The following is a 17,692-nucleotide window of genomic DNA, read 5'->3' on the forward strand; positions in this document are numbered from 1 at the left end:
TCTGAGATGCAGAGAGATCTAGGTGATCTAGTACATAAATCACAAAGAGTTAGTTTGGAAGAACAGCAAGACAATGACATGGCTAATGGATGTAGGGCTTTATTTTAGAGAAATTGTTCATGGAAGTGAACATGTTATACTTCAATTTAACAGGACGCTGGTGAGAACTCATCTCAAATACTATGTGCAGTTTTTGGCACTCTTTATTTGAGAAAGGAGATGATATAGAACCCCTCCAATGTAGAAACAAGCCCTTTGGCCAGGCAAGCCCACATCGACTGCCCGAAGAGTAACCCACCCAGACCCATTCCCCTACTGCTCTACATTTACCCTAGACTAATACATCTAACCTACACATCCCTGATCACTATGGGCAATTTTAACAGGACCAATTCACCTCACCCGCACATCTTTTGAAATGTGGAAGGAAACCAGAGCACCCAGAGGAAACCCATGCAGACACAAGGAGAATGTGCAAACTTCATACAGACAGTCACCCGAGGCTAACTACTGAGCCGCCATGCTGCCCGCTAGTGTGTTGGAGAGAGTTCTGAGGAGCTGTACTAGATTAGTAGAAAGTGAGGACTGCAGATACTGGAGATCAAAGACAATTCACTCTGCAGCTCTCTTGTCAGGTCCATACCCCCCACCAGCCCAGACTCCACTTCTGGCACCTTTCCCTGCCACCACAGGAAGTGCAAAACCTGCACCACACCACTCCCCTCACCTCCGTCTAAGACCCCAAGGGATCCTTCCACATTCATCAGAAATTTACCTGTACCTCTCCCAATGTCATCTACTGCATCTGTTGCACCTGGTGTGGTCTCCTCTACATCGGGGGGACAGGACACCTTCTTGTGGATCGTTTCAGAGAACATCTCTGGGACGCCCACACCCATCAACCCCACTGCCCCGTGGCTGAACACTTCAACTCCCCCTCCCACTCTGTCAAGGACATGCAGATCCTGGGCCTCCTCCACCGCCAAACCATTACCACTCAACGCCTGGAGGAAGAACGCCTCATATTCCGCCTTGGGACCCTGAAACCACATGGGATAAACGTGGATTTCAGTAGCTTCATCATTTTCCCTCCCCCTACATTATCCCAGTCCTAAGTCTCCAAGTTGGCACCGCCCTCTGGACCTATCCATCATTCCCCACTCTGATCTATCACCTTCTCGTTCACTTTCATGCACCTATCGCTTTCTCAGCTACCCCCCACCCACCCCACCCCAACCCCAACCCCCTCCCATTTGTCTCTCAGCCCCAGCATACAAACCTCATTCCTATTAGATGCCTATCTATCCTCATGTTTTTCAAAATTTCCAGTGTATACTCCTTCTTAACATCAACCTGTTCAAGTGTATCAGCCTGTTTCACATTGTCCTCACAAACAACAAGGGCACACTCATGAATGAATACTGAAGCAAAGTATTCACTAAGGATCTCCCCTACCTCCTCCGACTCCAGGCACAAGTTCCTTCTGCTATCCCTGATTGGTCCTACTCTCATTCTGGCCATCCTCTTGTTCCTCACAGAACTGTAGAATGCCTTAGGGATTTCCTTAATCCTACCCACCAAGGCTTTTTCATTCCCCTTTCTAGCTCTCCTAAGTCCATTCTTCAGTTCCTTCCTGGCTACCATGTAACCCTCTAGAGCCCTGTCTGATCCTTGCCTCCTCAACCTTAACTTTGCTACCTCCTTCCACATCTCTTGTCACCCAAGGTTCCTTCACCCTACCATCCCTTCCTTTCTCGTGGGACAAACCTGCCCAGCACTCGCAGCAAGTGCTCCCTAAACATCCTCCACATTTCTGTCATGCATTTCTCTGAGAATATCTGTTCCCAATTTATGATTAGATTTCCTACAGTATGGAAACAGGCCATTCAGCCCAACAAGTTCATACCGATCCTCTGAAGAGTAGCCCACCCAGACCCATTCCCCGACCCTATTATCCTATATTTACCCCTGACTAATGCACCTAACCTACACATCCTGAAACACTATGGGCAATTTTGCATGGCCAGTAAAAGCAAAATGCACATCTTGGTGGGAGGAAACTGGATCACCCGGAGGAAACCCACTCAGACACAGGGAGAATGTGCAAACTCTACATAGACAGTTGCCTGAGGCTAGAACTGAACCCAGGTTCCTGGCACTGTGAGGCAGTTGTGTTAAGCAATGAGCCTCCATGCCATCCCAAAGTCCCCTGAGCCAGATGGGACATATCCAAGGTTACTACGGGAAATGAGGGAAGATATTGCTGCGCCTTTGGGATCTTTGCATCCTCACTGTCCATTGGAGTAAAACCAGATGATTGGAGGGTGGCAAGTGTTATTCCCTTGTAATAGGGATAACCCTGGGAATTATAGACCAGTCAGTCTTATGTAGGTGAAGACCATTACCACCTGGAGATTTGTCAACTTTTAGATGTAATAATTTTCTCAGTCCCCGTTACCTGGTAATTGTGATTGTTCCATAACTGTTCAAAACCAAAGTTCATCAACCCTCGGCTCTTTCTTGTTAATGCTTTCTTCACTCTCTCTATTGCCTTCCTTCTTAAAATGTGCTCCCAGAACTGGGTGCAATACTCCAGCAGAAGCTGAACCAGTTTGTTATACAAGTTCAACATAACGTCCTTACTCTTATATTCTATGTTCCTACTAATAAAGCTCAGAATGCTGTCTGCTTTATGAGTCGAAAGCTGGAAAAGCACAGCAGATCAGGCAGCATCCGAGGATTAGGAGAATTGACATTTCGGACAAAAGCCCTTCATCAGAAAAAGTGCTTTTGCTCAAATCATCGATTTCCCTGCTCCTCGAATGCAGCCTGACCTAAGTGCTTTTCCAGCACCATACCCTTGACTCTAATCTCCAGCATCTGCAGTCCTCATTTTTGCCTGTCTGCTTTATGAGCCAGCCCCTCAATCTGTCTTGCCACTTTTACAATTCTGTTTGTAGCAACAGCCTCCCCATTGAGCACAGTATATAAAACACTGAACACTGACCCTGATCCCACTAGAAAAAGAATTGAAATTTTCATCATCATGGTTCAATTTAAATATGAACCCTACTTTAACGAAGTAATACTAAACAAAATACAAAGAACTGCAGATTCAGAAACCTGAAACAAAAACAAGAATTGCTTGAAAATCTCAACAGGTCTGCCAGCGTCGGTGGAGAGGAAGCAGAGTTAACATTTTAGGTCCAAAAACTGTTCTTCAGAACTGATAGTGGCTTTGAGAAGGTGGTATATGTGCTAAAGTCAGTGGTTGGGGGAGAGAGAGGGGTAAATGAGAGGTAGGAATAAAACCCAGAGAGTAAGGCCGCTAGTCATTCTCCCTGGCTCACAATTATCCATGCCTTCAGTTACCCAACTGCTGTGCCCTCTCACTGGGCTCTGTCTTCACCAAACTTTTGCTCCTTCCCCTCTTCCCAGCCCATCTTCAGCATATATACTAACCCTTTCCTAGCTACAATCAGTTCTGAAGAAGGGTCACTGGATCCAAAATATTGACTTGGTTTTCTGTGCACAGATACTGCCAGACCTGTGGGGTTTCTGTTTTTGTTATGAATGAAGAAAAGTCGGCCTTTGTATCAACTGCGGCTATCTGAGAGATTACATGGACTGTGGCTCAAAAGCATGATCCAATCAAGGTATGTTCCTGGTCTGAATTCTGGTTAAGAAGCCACTTGTTGATTCAGAGCCTGCAATTCATAAATTAAGTACTCACCAAAGTGAAAGCTGATGTTAAAATCGAATCATCCAGATACAGAGGCTGTGATGAATAAAGAGACTGCACAGTCTAGAGGAGAGCTAAAGGACAAAATGAGCAGCTGCTTCCCAGTGAACAATAAAAGCAATGACTAGCAGAGAAAGAATATGTTACTGTTGCCTACAGTGACCTTTTAAGTGAGTTATATATAGCAACTTTATTTTTCACCTGAATAAATATAGAAAATAAGCTAATTGTTCTCTTGTTCATTAACTTATAGATGGATATAAGTATTGCATTAAATTAACAAAGAGAAAGCATTTCATGGCAATTTGTTGTGTAAATCCAATCATTATTTTTCTGTGATGTTTATGTCCCTGGATCATTTTCCTAAACCCAAAGTAAGAATGCCACGTATGCTGCAGACAGGATTATGTAGCCAGAGCTTGCAATAAATCAACAGAGTCACCTTTCAATGATAACACTGCAGCGATGTCAATCCGTAAATCCAAATTTCAAACTGTAAACTCTGTAAGGTTCCATCACCACACTGTGAGATAGGCAAATGTGCCCTTCCAGAAACCATCTCATTAAATGATTATTCTTGAACAAGAGTAGGACCTAAAGAAATGAGCCCATGAATTGTCATGGACCATACTGAGAGTTGCTGATGCTCCAACGCAGCACCGAAGGAATGCTTCATTGCTGGAGGTGCCACTAAGACCCGTCTGCATTCTCAGGTGGACATAAACAATCTCATGGAAGAACTACTCCCTGTATCATAGCCAATAAATGACCCCCAATCAACATCACAAAAACAGATCATTATCATATTGCTCTTTGTGAGAACTTTATTTAGATATCTGGTCAGCATGGATGAGTTGGACCAAATGGTCTGTTTCTGTGCTACGTGTCTCTACGGCTCTATGACTCCTTGTCTCCTACATTACATTAGTGACAATATTTCCAAAGTACTATATTCATTGGGAGGTATTTTGCAGCATCTGGGCTGGGGAATTTGCGATATTCATGCATGTTTTTCTTTTTGATGTGAATGTATGAACTCTCTTGTCACTACTTTTGATGAAATAAAATAGTGACACAGAACTTGGGTATTGCTGAAAACATACATTTTGTTGAAGCTTTTTATCTTGCTCTCATCAGGATAATTCACAAGAATGCCAAAGTAAAGGGAAGACAGCATTTATACAGTAAAAGAATTAATTGGTTGCCAAGTGGACTCTGAATTGTTAGAGGCATTGCCATAGAGAATGCACTGGTGGAAGATGACTAACAGTCACCTCAAATGTTCATTAGCAGCAGCATGTACCATTTACAAGATCAGCTGTGAAATTCACCGAGGTTCTTTGGACAGCATCTTCCAAACCCTTGACCATTTCCATCTAGAAGGACTGGGGCAGCAAATATATGAGAACACCACCCCCTGCAAGTTCCCCTCCAAGCCACTCAACATCCTGACTTGGAAATATATCACCGTTCATTCACTGTCACTGGGTCAAAATCCAGGAATCCCCTCACTGACAGTGTTGGGTCTAATTACACCAAAAGGAGAGCGGCAGTTCCAGAAGGCAGTTTCCTACCAGCTCCTCAAGGTGTAACTACGAATGGGAAATAAATGCCAGCCCAGCCAGCACCAGCTACATTTTGTGAGTGAATAAAAGTTATGCCAAAATTTGTTTAAACCTTAAAATAGACAAGATGACTCTCATTTGTCAAGGTATACCAATATGCTATTTTAACAACTATACTCAAAAGAAAATAACTGAATTGAGCATATCTTGAGTAATTGTCAGTAGAAAATCTTTGTATACAATTGCCCACATTCTATTGTAAAATTTGTTAAAGAATTGTTCAACTGGAAAGCAACATTAACATTTATATTTATTAAAGATTTATGGATTAAAATGTCATGTTGAGTGTTCAGTCTTTGCCACACATTTTCTGATTACTTTTCTATAAGACCACCTCACTCTAATAACAATTAGCTGTTGGCATCTCCATTGCTAGAAAACAGGTTTTTGAGTGACTTATCCATACTGATGCAATATTTCACTCAACATAACATAAAAGCTAATATTCAATCACTGGGATGAGTTAGTGTGGAAAAGAGACAAATCATGGGAATGAGGAAGTGCTAGAGATGTAAGCAACATGTTGAAAATAACACATAATTGTAGAAAACATCCAAATCAGTACTATCTGGATACACAAGGGCAGCAGACACATGAGAACATCAGAACCTTCGAGTTCCCCTCCCAGTCTCATGCCATCCAGATTTAGAAATACATTGCCATTCCTTCAGTATCCTTGGGTTAAAATCCTGGAATTCCCTCACCAATCGAATTGGTGAATTCTACTTTTACTCTGTCCTGCTATTCTAATTATATCTGTGTAACCTTGTAAACTTAATCCTGTGAGTCAAGCAGCCCCTCAATATGCTCTTTCTGATATATCTGTAGATGTTAAAATTCTATATCATTACAGTAAAACAACTGTGAACCAAACACTTCGCCTAATGTTGCAGTTAAGATTTTGCATTTATGATATTTTTTCTATTGAAAACTTAACATTTCAATATTGATTCAAAATTCCAACACAACCCTGGGAAAAGGTGACGAACAAATGGTTACAAAGGCACAGTACATTTAATTCAACTTAAGGAATAGAAAGGAAGCAGTGATATTGCTGGTTTTACACATCACAGGGACCAATCGGAAAGTACATTCATTCATAAACGAAAAGCCTGTAGAAAATCAAGAATAGGAATTTCAGCAAATTTGATTTGATCTTGCAACAAAGTGATTGGCAATGAGGGAGAGAAATACCTGAAAAGTGCACAGGAGAACTTGACTGATCAGTGAAAGGGAAGAGATGAGAAAGAATTTGTTCTGTCAGAGAGGAGAGAAATTATTTACTGCAGAGGGTTGTTGAGGCTTGGCCATATTCAAGACTAAAATCGACAGATATTTAGGGAATTAAGGATTGTGGGGAAAAGGCAGAAAAGTGGAGTTGAGGATTCCACCTCTGGTGGAAACAGAGGTGTCAGAGAAGGGAAGGGGGGAGTCAGAGATGGAGACCAGGTGGGATCTGAGAGCACAAATTGCAGTCAGTTCAGATGGAGATAGGTTGGAATGACTGCGGGGCGGTGGGCAGAGAAATTGAGATAACCAATTCACATCACCAGTTCTCAATAAACAGGTTAAGGTCAGGCAAAAGGTCAAGAGGGAAGGGTCAAGGTGGAGGGAGAGTGTTGGAGGCAGGTGAAGGGATATCTGGGATGGGGAGGAGATTCTTGTCTGAAGAAATGGGCACAGAGGCACAGGAATTTGTCTCAGCTCTTTCATGATTTGGACATCTCACTTTGTGATGGATAATTAGTTTATTGGGGAATACAGGTACCATGTATTAGGTAAATGCATGCTATGAATGACAGTCCTGCTAAGGACACAACTCTCATACTCTAGCATCAAATGTGGAATTGTATTTTTCAGGGAACCTAAAGATTATATATTGCAGAGTTTTTTTTGTTCAATTTACACTAGATATTAGATGTTGAATGCATTCATATTCTACACAAACCCGATTGCCAGATTTTTTTTTTAATTTCAAAAATATACTTTATTCATAAAATAATTTGATGGTCTGTACAATTGGTCATGCCATACATATGTAAACATGTACATACAGAGATCAGAATTTATCATTTTTTATACAATGCTGTACATTTTTCAATCATATGCCCATATGATTAGCTGAGGCGTCAGCAGAGCCCAAATGACTGCGCAGGCCCCCTGTTCTTCTTTAGGCAGGCAGACCTTACACGGTGGTCTTTCCCCACCGTGCTTTGGCGGCAGCTGCCCCAAGCTTCAGCACGTCCCTCAACACGTAGTCCTGGACCTTGGAATGTGCCAGTCTGCAACACTCAGTCGGGGTCAACTCCTGCAGCTGGAAGATCAACAGGTTTCGGACCACCCAGAGAGCGTCCTTCACCGAGTTGATGATCCTCCAGGCACAGTTGATGTTCGTCTCGGTCTGCGTCCCGGGGAACAGGCCGTAGAGCATGGAGTCCCGCGTCACGGCGCTGCTCGGGACGAACCTCGACAAACACCACTGCATTCCTCTCCAGATTTCTTCTGCATAGGCACATTCCAGAAGGAGGTGTGTGACAGTCTCGTCCCCCCCGCAGCCGCTTCGAGGGCAGCGTGCGGTGCGGCTTAGAGTCTGGGCGTGCATAAAGGATCTCACAGGCAGAGCCCTTCTCACCACCAGCCAAGCCATGTCTTGGTGCTTGTTGGAAAGTTCTGGCGATGAGGCATTCTGCCAAATGGCTTTGACAGTCTGCTCAGGGAACCGCTCGATAGGATCCGCCCTCTCCTTTTCCCGAAGGGTCTCAAGGACACTACATGCTGACCAATTCCTGATGGACTTGTGGTCAAAGGTGTTTTTCTTCATAAATTTCTCCACGAAGGACAGGTGATACGGAATGGTCCAACTACTCGGAGCGTTCCGCGGCAGCGAGGCCAGGCCCATCCTTCGCAACACCGGGGACAGGTAGAACCTCAGTACATAGTGACACTTGGTGTTTGCGTACCGGGGATCCACGCACAGCTTGATGCAGCCACACACAAAGGTGGCCATCAGGGTGAGGGTGACATTGGGTGTATTTTTTCCCCCGTTGCCCAGATCTTTATACATCGAGTCCCTGCGGACCCGGTCCATCTTTGACCTCCATATAAACTGGAAGATGGCCCGGGTGACTGCAGCGGCACAGGTTCTGGGAATAGGCCAGACCTGTGCCACGTATAATAGCAATGACAGTGCCTCACACCTGATGACCAGGTTTTTTCCTGCGAAGGAGAGCGACCGTAGCTTCCATCTGCCCAGTTTCTGCCTCACTTTGCTGATACGCTCCTCCCAAGACTTGGCGCACGCCCCAGCCCCCCCGAACCAAATACCCAGCACTTTCAGGCGGTAGGTCCTGGCGGTGAAGGGGATCGAGGATTGGTCGGCCCAGTTCCCAAAGAACATGGCCTCGCTCTTGCCTCGGTTTACCTTGGCCCCCGAGGCCCGTTCGAACTGGTCACATATGCACATGAGTCTGCGCACGGACAGCGGATCCGAGCAGAAAACGGCGACGTCATCCATGTACAGGGAGGCCTTAACCTGCAGACCTCCGCTGCCAGGAATAGTCACCCCTCTCAGGCTCGCATCCTTCCTGATGGACTCGGCAAATGGCTCTATGCAGCACACAAACAAGGCAGGAGAGAGAGGGCAGCCCTGCCTGACTCCAGATCTGATTGGGAAGCTATCTGATTCCCACCCGTTGATTGAGACTGCACTGACAATGTTGGTGTAGAGCAATCTGATCCAATTGCAGATTCCCTCCCCAAAGCCCATTTTGGAGAGAACATCTCTCATATACGTGTGTGATATCCTGTCAAAGGCTTTCTCCTGGTCCAGGCTGATCAGGCAGGTGTCCAACCCTCTGTCCTGCACATAGGCGATCGTATCCCTGAGGAGTGCGAGACTCTCAGCGATCTTCCTGCCCGGCACAGCACAGGTTTGGTCAGGGTGAATCACCGACCCTAGAGCAGACCTGACCCGGTTGGCGATTACCTTTGACAGAATTTTGTAATCCGCATTCAACAGTGAGATTGGTCTCCAATTTTTGAGTTCCTCCCTCTCCCCCTTCCGCTTGTAGATGAGGGCGATGATGCCTTTCCTCATGGATTCACTCATGGTACCTGCCCGAAGCATACTGACATACACCTCCAGCAGGTCCTGGCCAATCAAGTCCCACAGAGCGGAATAGAGCTCGACCGGTAAGCCGTCACTTCCGGGAGTTTTATTCTTTTCGAAGGACTCGAGGGCCTTGGTCAGCCTGTCCAGAGATAGCGGCTGGTCCAGCCTCTCCCGTGTTCTGTCATCTAAGACCTCTGTGAGAGAGGACAGGAACGACTGGGAGGCCGCGCTGTCGGTCAGCTTCGCGTCATACAGACTGGCATAGAAGGATTTACTGATCCTCATGACGTCAGCCTGAGATCATGTTATCGAGCCATCTTCTTCCTTCAGGCTGCTGGGCCCAGAGCTCTCTTTGTGCATCTTCTGGAAGAAGAAACATGAGCACATCTTGTCCTGCTCCACCGAGCGGACCCTGGACCGGAAGATTATCTTGGAGGCCTCCGAAGCAAAGAGCGAGGCTTGCTGGCCCTTAACCTCCTTGAGGTCCTCCGTGACATCCACCCCCATCGTCTGCAGCATGAGCAGGTTCTGCATACTTTCCTGGAGCTGGGACAGTTTTCCCCGCCTCTCTCTCACCTCCTGAACACCTTTGAGGATGAAGAACCTCTTGATGTTCCCTTTTACTGTTTCCCACCAGTCTGCTGGGGACTCAAAGAGGGGCTTCATGGTTCTCCAACCTGCGTAGTCCCTCTTGAGCTCCTCAATGTTTCCCGGGGTCAACAGCTTTGTGTTCAGCTTCCACGTTCCCTTACCAGCCCGCTGCTCGTCCTGTAGGTGACAGTCGGCCAGCAGGAGGCAGTGGTCAGAGAAGAACACCGGCTTGACATCGGTGGATCTGACCGAGAGCGTTCGGGACACAAACAGGTAATCTATCCTTGAGCGGATAGACCCGTCTGCCCGTGACCAGATGTATCTACGCTGCGCTCCGTCTGCAGGGGCGCTGAAGATGTCGTGCAGCTTGGCATCTTTTACCGTGTCCATCAGGGCTCTGGACATGGCGTCCAGTTTACTGTCCCCCCCGCCGGATCGTCCATCTGCATCAATGATACAGTTGAAGTCTCCGGCCAGAATGACCGGCCTGGACGTGTCCAGCAACAGTGGAAGCTGCTGCAGGACGGCCAACCGTTCACTCTTACCCGCTGGGGCGTACACATTAATCAGTCTCAGGGGAGCGTTTCTGTACATGATGTCGGCGACGAGGAGGCGCCCGCCCACCACCTCCTTAACCTCGGAGATGGTGAAGTTGCCTCCTCGCAACAGGATAGTCAATCCGGAGGCGCGGCTATTGTTGCCCCCCGGCCAAACTGACGGCCCATGGGCCCACAAGCTCGACCATCTCCTGTAGCTGCTGAGGTGCGGTATCCCACACTCCTGCAGAAACAGGATGTCAGCTTTAATGTTGGCCAGGAAGGCCATCGTAGAAACACATCGCGTAGCCGATTTGATGCTGCGCACATTGATGCTGGCAATTTTTAACCCCATTTTAACAGTTTACAAGGTTGACACTGTCCATTTGCTGCTGGTCTTGCCCCTCTGGGGTAGCTGTGTGCATCCCCGTGGTGACGGCAAACTGCTGGACCCTCCCAGGGCTGAGGTAGCTGTCCGGCTCCACGCTGGAGCCATTTCCCCGCTCTGGTGTCGTGACCAGGGTCCGCATGGTCCAGTTCTCCATCTGACAGCGGGGCTGTCACAGGACCGCTGCTCCCAGTTACCTGGAGCTGTGGGCCGGTGGGTACCTCTTGGTTCTCACCAGGTCGGGGGAGGCCTTTACCCATCTCCTCAGAGGGATTGTCTTTTCCTGCTTGGGCAGTGCTGCCCCCCCTTTCTCCCCGCGGCGCTCTGTCTCTTCCTCTGGTGACGACCCTCCTTGCGCCCGTCCTCACCATCGGAAGAGCTGCCTGTATCCTCGTCGCGTAGGTGTCGCTTCCCCCCTCGCTGGGTGGCTTTGGGAGGTTTCCTCTTCCTGCTTTTGACAGTAATCCAATCCTTTGCCTCCTTTGATCCCTCCTCTTCCATTTCCTCCGTCTGTCTTGAAGGCCAGATTTTTTTTTATTTCAAAAATATACTTTATTCATAAATATTTAATCTATACAATTGGACATGTCATCATTCTGTAAACATTCCATTTCTTTGCGTATCGAAACAGGGTAATCATTCCTATTCACAGGTTGGTGCGATTACATTGAGCTGAGGCACCAGCGGAGCCCAAATGACTGCGTGGGCCCCCTGTTCTTCTTAGGCAGGCAGATGTTAGACGGTGGTCTTTCCCACTGCGCCTTGGCGGCAGCTGCCCCAAGCTTCAGCGCGTCCCTCAACACGTAGTCCTGGACCTTGGAATGTGCCAGTCTGCAACACTTAGTCGGGGTCAACTCCTGCAGCTGGAAGATCAACAGGTTTTGGACCACCCAGAGAGCGTCCTTCACCGAGTTGATGATCCTCCAGGCACAGTTCATGTTCGTCTCGGTGTGCGTCCCGGGGAACAGACCGTAGAGCACGGAGTCCCGCGTCACGGCGCTGCTCGGGACGAACCTCGACAAACACCACTGCATTCCTCTCCAGACTTCCTCTGCATAGGCACATTCCAGAAGGAGGTGTGTGACAGTCTCGTCCCCCCCGCAGCCGCTTCGAGGGCAGCGTGTGGTGTGGCTGAGAGTCCGGGCGTGCATAAAGGATCTCACAGGCAGAGCCCTTCTCACCACCAGCCAAGCCATGTCTTGGTGCTTGTTGGAAAGTTCTGGCGATGAGGCATTCTGCCAAATGGCTTTGACAGTCTGCTCAGGGAACCGCTCGATAGGATCCGCCCACTCCTTTTCCTGAAGGGTCTCAAGGACACTACGTGCTGACCACTTCCTGATGGACTTGTGGTCAAAGGTGTTTTTCTTGATAAATTTCACCACGATGGACAGGCGATATGGAACGGTCCAACTACTCGGAGCGTTCCGCGGCAGCGAGGCCAGGCCCATCCTTCGCAACACCGGGGACAGGTAGAACCTCAGTACATAGTGACACTTGGTGTTTGCGTACCGGGGATCCATGCACAGCTTGATGCAGCCACACACAAAGGTGACCATCAGGGTGAGGGTGGCATTGGGTGTGTTTTTTCCCCCATTGCACCGGTCTTTGTACATTACGTCTCTTCGGACCCGGTCCATCTTTGATCTCCACACGAAGTGGAAGATGGCCCGGGTGACTGCAGCAGCACAGGTTCTGGGAATAGGCCTGACCTGTGCCACGTATAATAGCAATGACAGTGCCTCACACCTGATGACCAGATTTTTTCCCACGAAGGAGAGCGACCGTAGCTTCCATCTGCCCAGTTTCTGTCTCACCTTCCTGATCCGCTCCTCCCAGGTCTTGGCGCACGCCCCAGCCCCTCCGAACCAAATACCCAGCACCTTCAGGTGGTCAGTCCTGACGGTGAAGGGGATAGAGGATTGGTCGGCCCAGTTCCCGAAGAGCATGGCCTCGCTCTTGCCTCGGTTTACCTTGGCCCCCGAGGCCCGTTCGAACTGGTCACAGATGCACATGAGTCTGTGCACGGAGAGCGGATCCAAGCAGAAAACGGCGACGTCATCCATGTACAGGGAGGCCTTAACCTGCAGACCCCCGCTGCCAGGAATAGTCACCCCTCTCAGGCTCGCATCCTTCCTGATGGACTCGGCAAATGGCTCTATGCAGCACACAAACAAGGCAGGAGAGAGGGGGCAGCCCTGCCTGACTCCAGATCTGACTGGGAAGCTATCTGATTCCCACCCATTGATTGAGACTGCACTGACAATGTTGGTGTAGAGCAGTCTGATCCAATTAGCGATTCCCTCCCCGAAGCCCATTTTGAAGAGGACATCCCTCATATATGTATGCGATATCCTGTCAAAGGCTTTCTCCTGGTCCAGGCTGATCAGGCAGGTGTCCAACCCTCTGTCCTGCACGTAGGCGATCGTATCCCTGAGGAGTGCGAGACTCTCAGTGATCTTCCTGCCCGGTACAGCACAGGTTTGGTCAGGGTGAATCACCGACCCCAGAGCAGACCTGACCCGGTTGGCGATGACCTTTGACAAGATTTTGTAGTCTGTGTTTAACAGTGAGATCGGTCTCCAATTTCTAATTTCCTCCCTCTCCCCCTTCTGCTTGTAGATGAGGGTGATGATGCCTTTCCTCATGGATTCACTCATGGTACCTGCCCGAAGCATACTGACATACACCTCCAGCAGGTCCCGGCCAATCAAGTCCCAAAGAGCAGAATAGAGCTCGACCGGTAAGCCGTCGCTTCCGGGAGTTTTATTCTTTTCGAAGGACTCGAGGGACTAGGTCAGCTCATCCAGAGATAGCGGCTGGTCCAGCCTCTCTCGTGTTCCGTCGTCTAGGACCTCCGTGATAGAGGACAGGAACGACTGGGAGGCCGCGCTGTCGGTCAGCTTTGAGTCTTACAGACTGGCATAGAAGGATTTGCTGATCCTCATGATGTCAGCCTGAGATGACGTTACCGAGCCATCTTCTTCCTTCAGGCTGCTGATCCCAGAGCTCTCCTTGTGCACCTTCTGGAAGAAGAAACGTGAGCACGTCTCATCCTGCTCCACCGAGCAGACCCTGGACCGGAAGATTATCTTGGAGGCCTCAGAGGCAAAGAGCGAGGCTTGCTGGCCCTTCACCTCCTTGAGGTCCTCCGTGACATTGACCCCCATCGTCTGCAGCAGGAGCAGGTTCTGCATACTTTCCTGGAGCTGGGACAGTTTTCCCCGCCTCTCTCTCGCCTCCTGAACACCTTTGAGGATGAAGAACCTCTTGATGTTCCCTTTTACTGTTTCCCACCAGTCCGCTGGGGACTCAAAGAGGGGCTTCACGGTTCTCCAACCTGCGTAGTCCCTCTTGAGCTCCTCAATGTTTCTCGGGGTCAACAGCTTTGTGTTCAGCTTCCACGTTCCCTTACCAGCCCGCTGCTCGTCCTGTAGGTGACAGTCGGCCAGCAGGAGGCAGTGGTCGGAGAAGAACACCGGCTTGACGTCGGTGGATCTGACCGAGAGCGTTCGGGACACAAACAGGTAATCTATCCTTGAGCGGATAGACCTGTCTGCCCGTGACCAGGTGTATCTACGCTGCGCTCCGTCTGCATGGGTGCTGAAGATGTCGTGCAGCTTGACGTCTTTGACCGTGTCCATCAGGACTCTGGACGTGGCGTCCAGTTTACTGTCCCCCCCGCCGGATCGTCCATCTGCATCAATGATACAGTTGAAGTCTCCGGCCAGAATGACCGGCCTGGACGTAGCCAGCAACAGTGGAAGCTGCTGCAGGACGGCCAACCGTTCACTCTTACCCGCTGGGGCGTACACATTAATCAGTCTCAGGGGAGCATTCCTGTACATGACATCGGTGACGGGGAGGTGCCCACCCACCACCTCCTTAACCTCGGAGATGGTGAAGTTGCCTCCTCGCAACAGGATACCCAGGCCTGAGGCGCGGCTATCGTTGCTCCCCGACCAAACTGACGGCCCATGGGCCCACAAGCTCGACATCTCCTGTAGCTGCTGAGGTGCGGTATCCCACACTCCTGCAGAAACAGGACATCGGCTTTCACGTTGGCCAGGAAGGCCAGTGTTGAAACACATCGCGCAGCAGATTTTATGCTGCGCACATTAATAGTTGCAATTTTAAACCCCATTTTGTTAACAGGTTGTAAGGTTACCCATGTCCGATTGTCGCTGGTCCTGCCCCTCTGGGGTAGCTGTCTGCATCCCCGTGCAGTACGCAAACTGCTGGACCCTCGCTGGGCTGAGGTAGCTGTCCAGTTCCTCACTTGGCCCATTTGCCCGCTCCGGTGTCATCGGGCCGAGACCAGGGTCCACGCTGTCGGTTTCTATATCTGACAGCGGGGCTGTCAGAGGGTCGCTGCTCCCAGTCACCTGGAGCTGTGGGGCGGTGGGGCCCTCCTGGCTTTCACCTGGTGGGGAGTGGTGGTTTCCCATTTCCTCAGGAGGCTCGTCCCTTGGTTGGCAGTTGCTGCTCTCCTTTCTCCTCGCAGCACTCTGCCTCTTCTTTTGGTGACGACCCTCCTTACGTCCGTCCTCACTCTCCGAAGAGCTGTCCGTGTCTTCCACCTGCAGCTGCCTTTTCCCCTTTTTCTGGGAGGTCTTGGTGACCGGGTGGGTTTTCCTCTTCCTGTTTTCCACCACGATCCATTCCTCTGCCTCCTCCTTTCCTTTCTCCGCCTCCTCCTCCTGTCCTGTCGGAGCTTCGCTCGGCAGCTGTACCTCTCCGGTAACTGTCATCTGCTCTGCTCCGGCCTGTCCTTCCTGTCGCGTGCCTCCTGCCACCATTCCCTTGCCGGTTTGCGGTGCCTTGCCGTCCTTTTGTGGCCCGCCTCCGGCCATCTGCGCGTAGGTGGCGGCCCCTCGTCTTGGGCAGGCCCTGTACACGTGGCCCGCCTCCCCGCACAGATTGCAGTTCTTTTCCTCCTTGCACTCTTTGGTCGGGTGGCCCTCCTTCTTGCAATTCCGACAGATCGTGACCTTGCAGTCCGCCGCCATGTGGCCTGACCTCCCACAGGTTCGGCAGACTTTTGGCTGCCCTGCATGAGTCAGGTACCCTCTACTCCCTCCGATAGCAAAGCTGGAGGATGGGTGGAGGATATTCCCGCTGGCGTCCACCCTCAGGGTTACCTTGACCTGTCGTTTGCTGGTCCAGATCCTGAAAGGGTCAATCACATTGACCTGCACATATCTTCCCAGGAACGTCAGGACATCAGTTGCTGGCACGTAGGGGTTGTACATGTGGATTGTAACAACCCGGCTCCTCTGTGCAGGCCAGATTTTTTTTTTATTTCAAAAATATACTTTATTCATAAAATAATTTGTGGTCTGTACAATTGGTCATGCCATACATAAGTAAACATGTACATACAGAGATCAGAATTTATCATTTTTATACAGGTCTGTACATTTTTCAATCATATGTCCATATAATTAGCTGAGGCTTCAGCAGAGCCCAAATGACTGCGTGGGTCCCCTGTTCTTCATTAGGCAGGCAGATGTTACACAGTGGTCTTTCCCCACCGCGCCTTGGCGGCAGCTGCCCCAAGCTTCAGCGCATCTCTCAACATGTAGTCCTGGACCATGGAATGTGCCAGTCTGCAACACTCAGCCGGGGTCAACTCCTTCAGCTGGAAGATCAGCAGGTTTCGGACCACCCAGAGAGCGTCCTTCACCGAGTTGATGATCCTCCAGGCACAGTTGATGTTCGTCTCGGTGTGCGTCCCGGGGAACAGACCGTAGAGCACGGAGTCCCGCGTCACAGCGCTGCTCGGGACGAACCTCGACAAACACCACTGCATTCCTCTCCAGACTTCCTCTTCAGGCCAGATAATCAACCAGAATCATAATGAATTAGTCACTAACTTGTGGCAACTCTGCGAGCCAAATGGTTCTACCATCTACTGTCTGCACTTTTCGCAGATACTGACTGCTGCAGCTTTTCTTTCTGATTTGATGAGCTGTGGTAGCAACAAACAATATTTTTCTGTGGAAATGAGGAAAGACAGCTATAATTTCATTGTGAAATGGCTCGGAACATTCTGGTAGATCAGGTTCATTTGATTTGTTCCGCTTACTGAATTTGCATGTGAGTGTCAGCACTCTGACTGTGGTGTGGTGTTTACCAATGTTTATGCAACATTTTTATGCATGCAAATCTTGCTCTGTGAATCAGAGTTTTCATTTGTCAGAAAGAGCATGGAATGTGACTGTGCCTGATTATAATCGGAATTTGCACCATAACCTTTGGAGGTGATTTATGTCAATTTGACAGCTTGTCATATTTGTAAGATGATAACAGCGGCTGTTTGTCAAAAGCCATGACTAAAGAAAAGCCTTTGCATGTCTGAGTGAAATGTATAAAGCTGATCTGAGCTGACCAGCTCTCTGAATTAGTCAATATTGCCCTTAGACACATTATTACATTAAAGCCACAAAATAAATGAAAAGTTTTCATCATTGTTGTAGAAATTAGATGAAGTATTTTTGTCTTTGAACATTTTACATGTCTGTACACAAATACTGTCTGACAACAATCAGATTATTTTGGTGAAATTTGCAGAGAAGGTTTTATATCAGAGTGAATTATTTGTTTTTCTCCATTTGCTCATTCCCAATGTGTGGATCACTGCCCAACATGAGTTGCCCTTGAGGTGCTGGTACTGAGCTGCCTACTCCAAATGCTGCATTC

The 17,692-nt window shown here is 49.0% G+C and overlaps 1 protein-coding gene across 2 annotated transcripts in view; it reads right to left on the minus strand.

Annotated features, from left to right (window-relative positions):
• Window positions 1–3,862, minus strand: part of myom3 (myomesin 3) — a 109,652-nt gene extending 105,790 nt beyond the window's left edge. For both annotated transcript variants that reach the window (XM_043717220.2, XM_043717219.2), the window contains exon 1: window positions 3,734–3,862. The gene's annotated coding sequence lies outside the window, so the exon portion shown is untranslated. The remainder of the gene's footprint in view (window positions 1–3,733) is intronic.
• Between the last annotated feature and the right edge of the window lie 13,830 nt (window positions 3,863–17,692).

This window comes from Chiloscyllium plagiosum, unplaced genomic scaffold (genome assembly GCF_037043375.1).
Source record: "Chiloscyllium plagiosum isolate Xiang-an unplaced genomic scaffold, Cpla_swu_hap1 HiC_scaffold_30, whole genome shotgun sequence".
NCBI lineage: Eukaryota > Metazoa > Chordata > Chondrichthyes > Orectolobiformes > Hemiscylliidae > Chiloscyllium > Chiloscyllium plagiosum.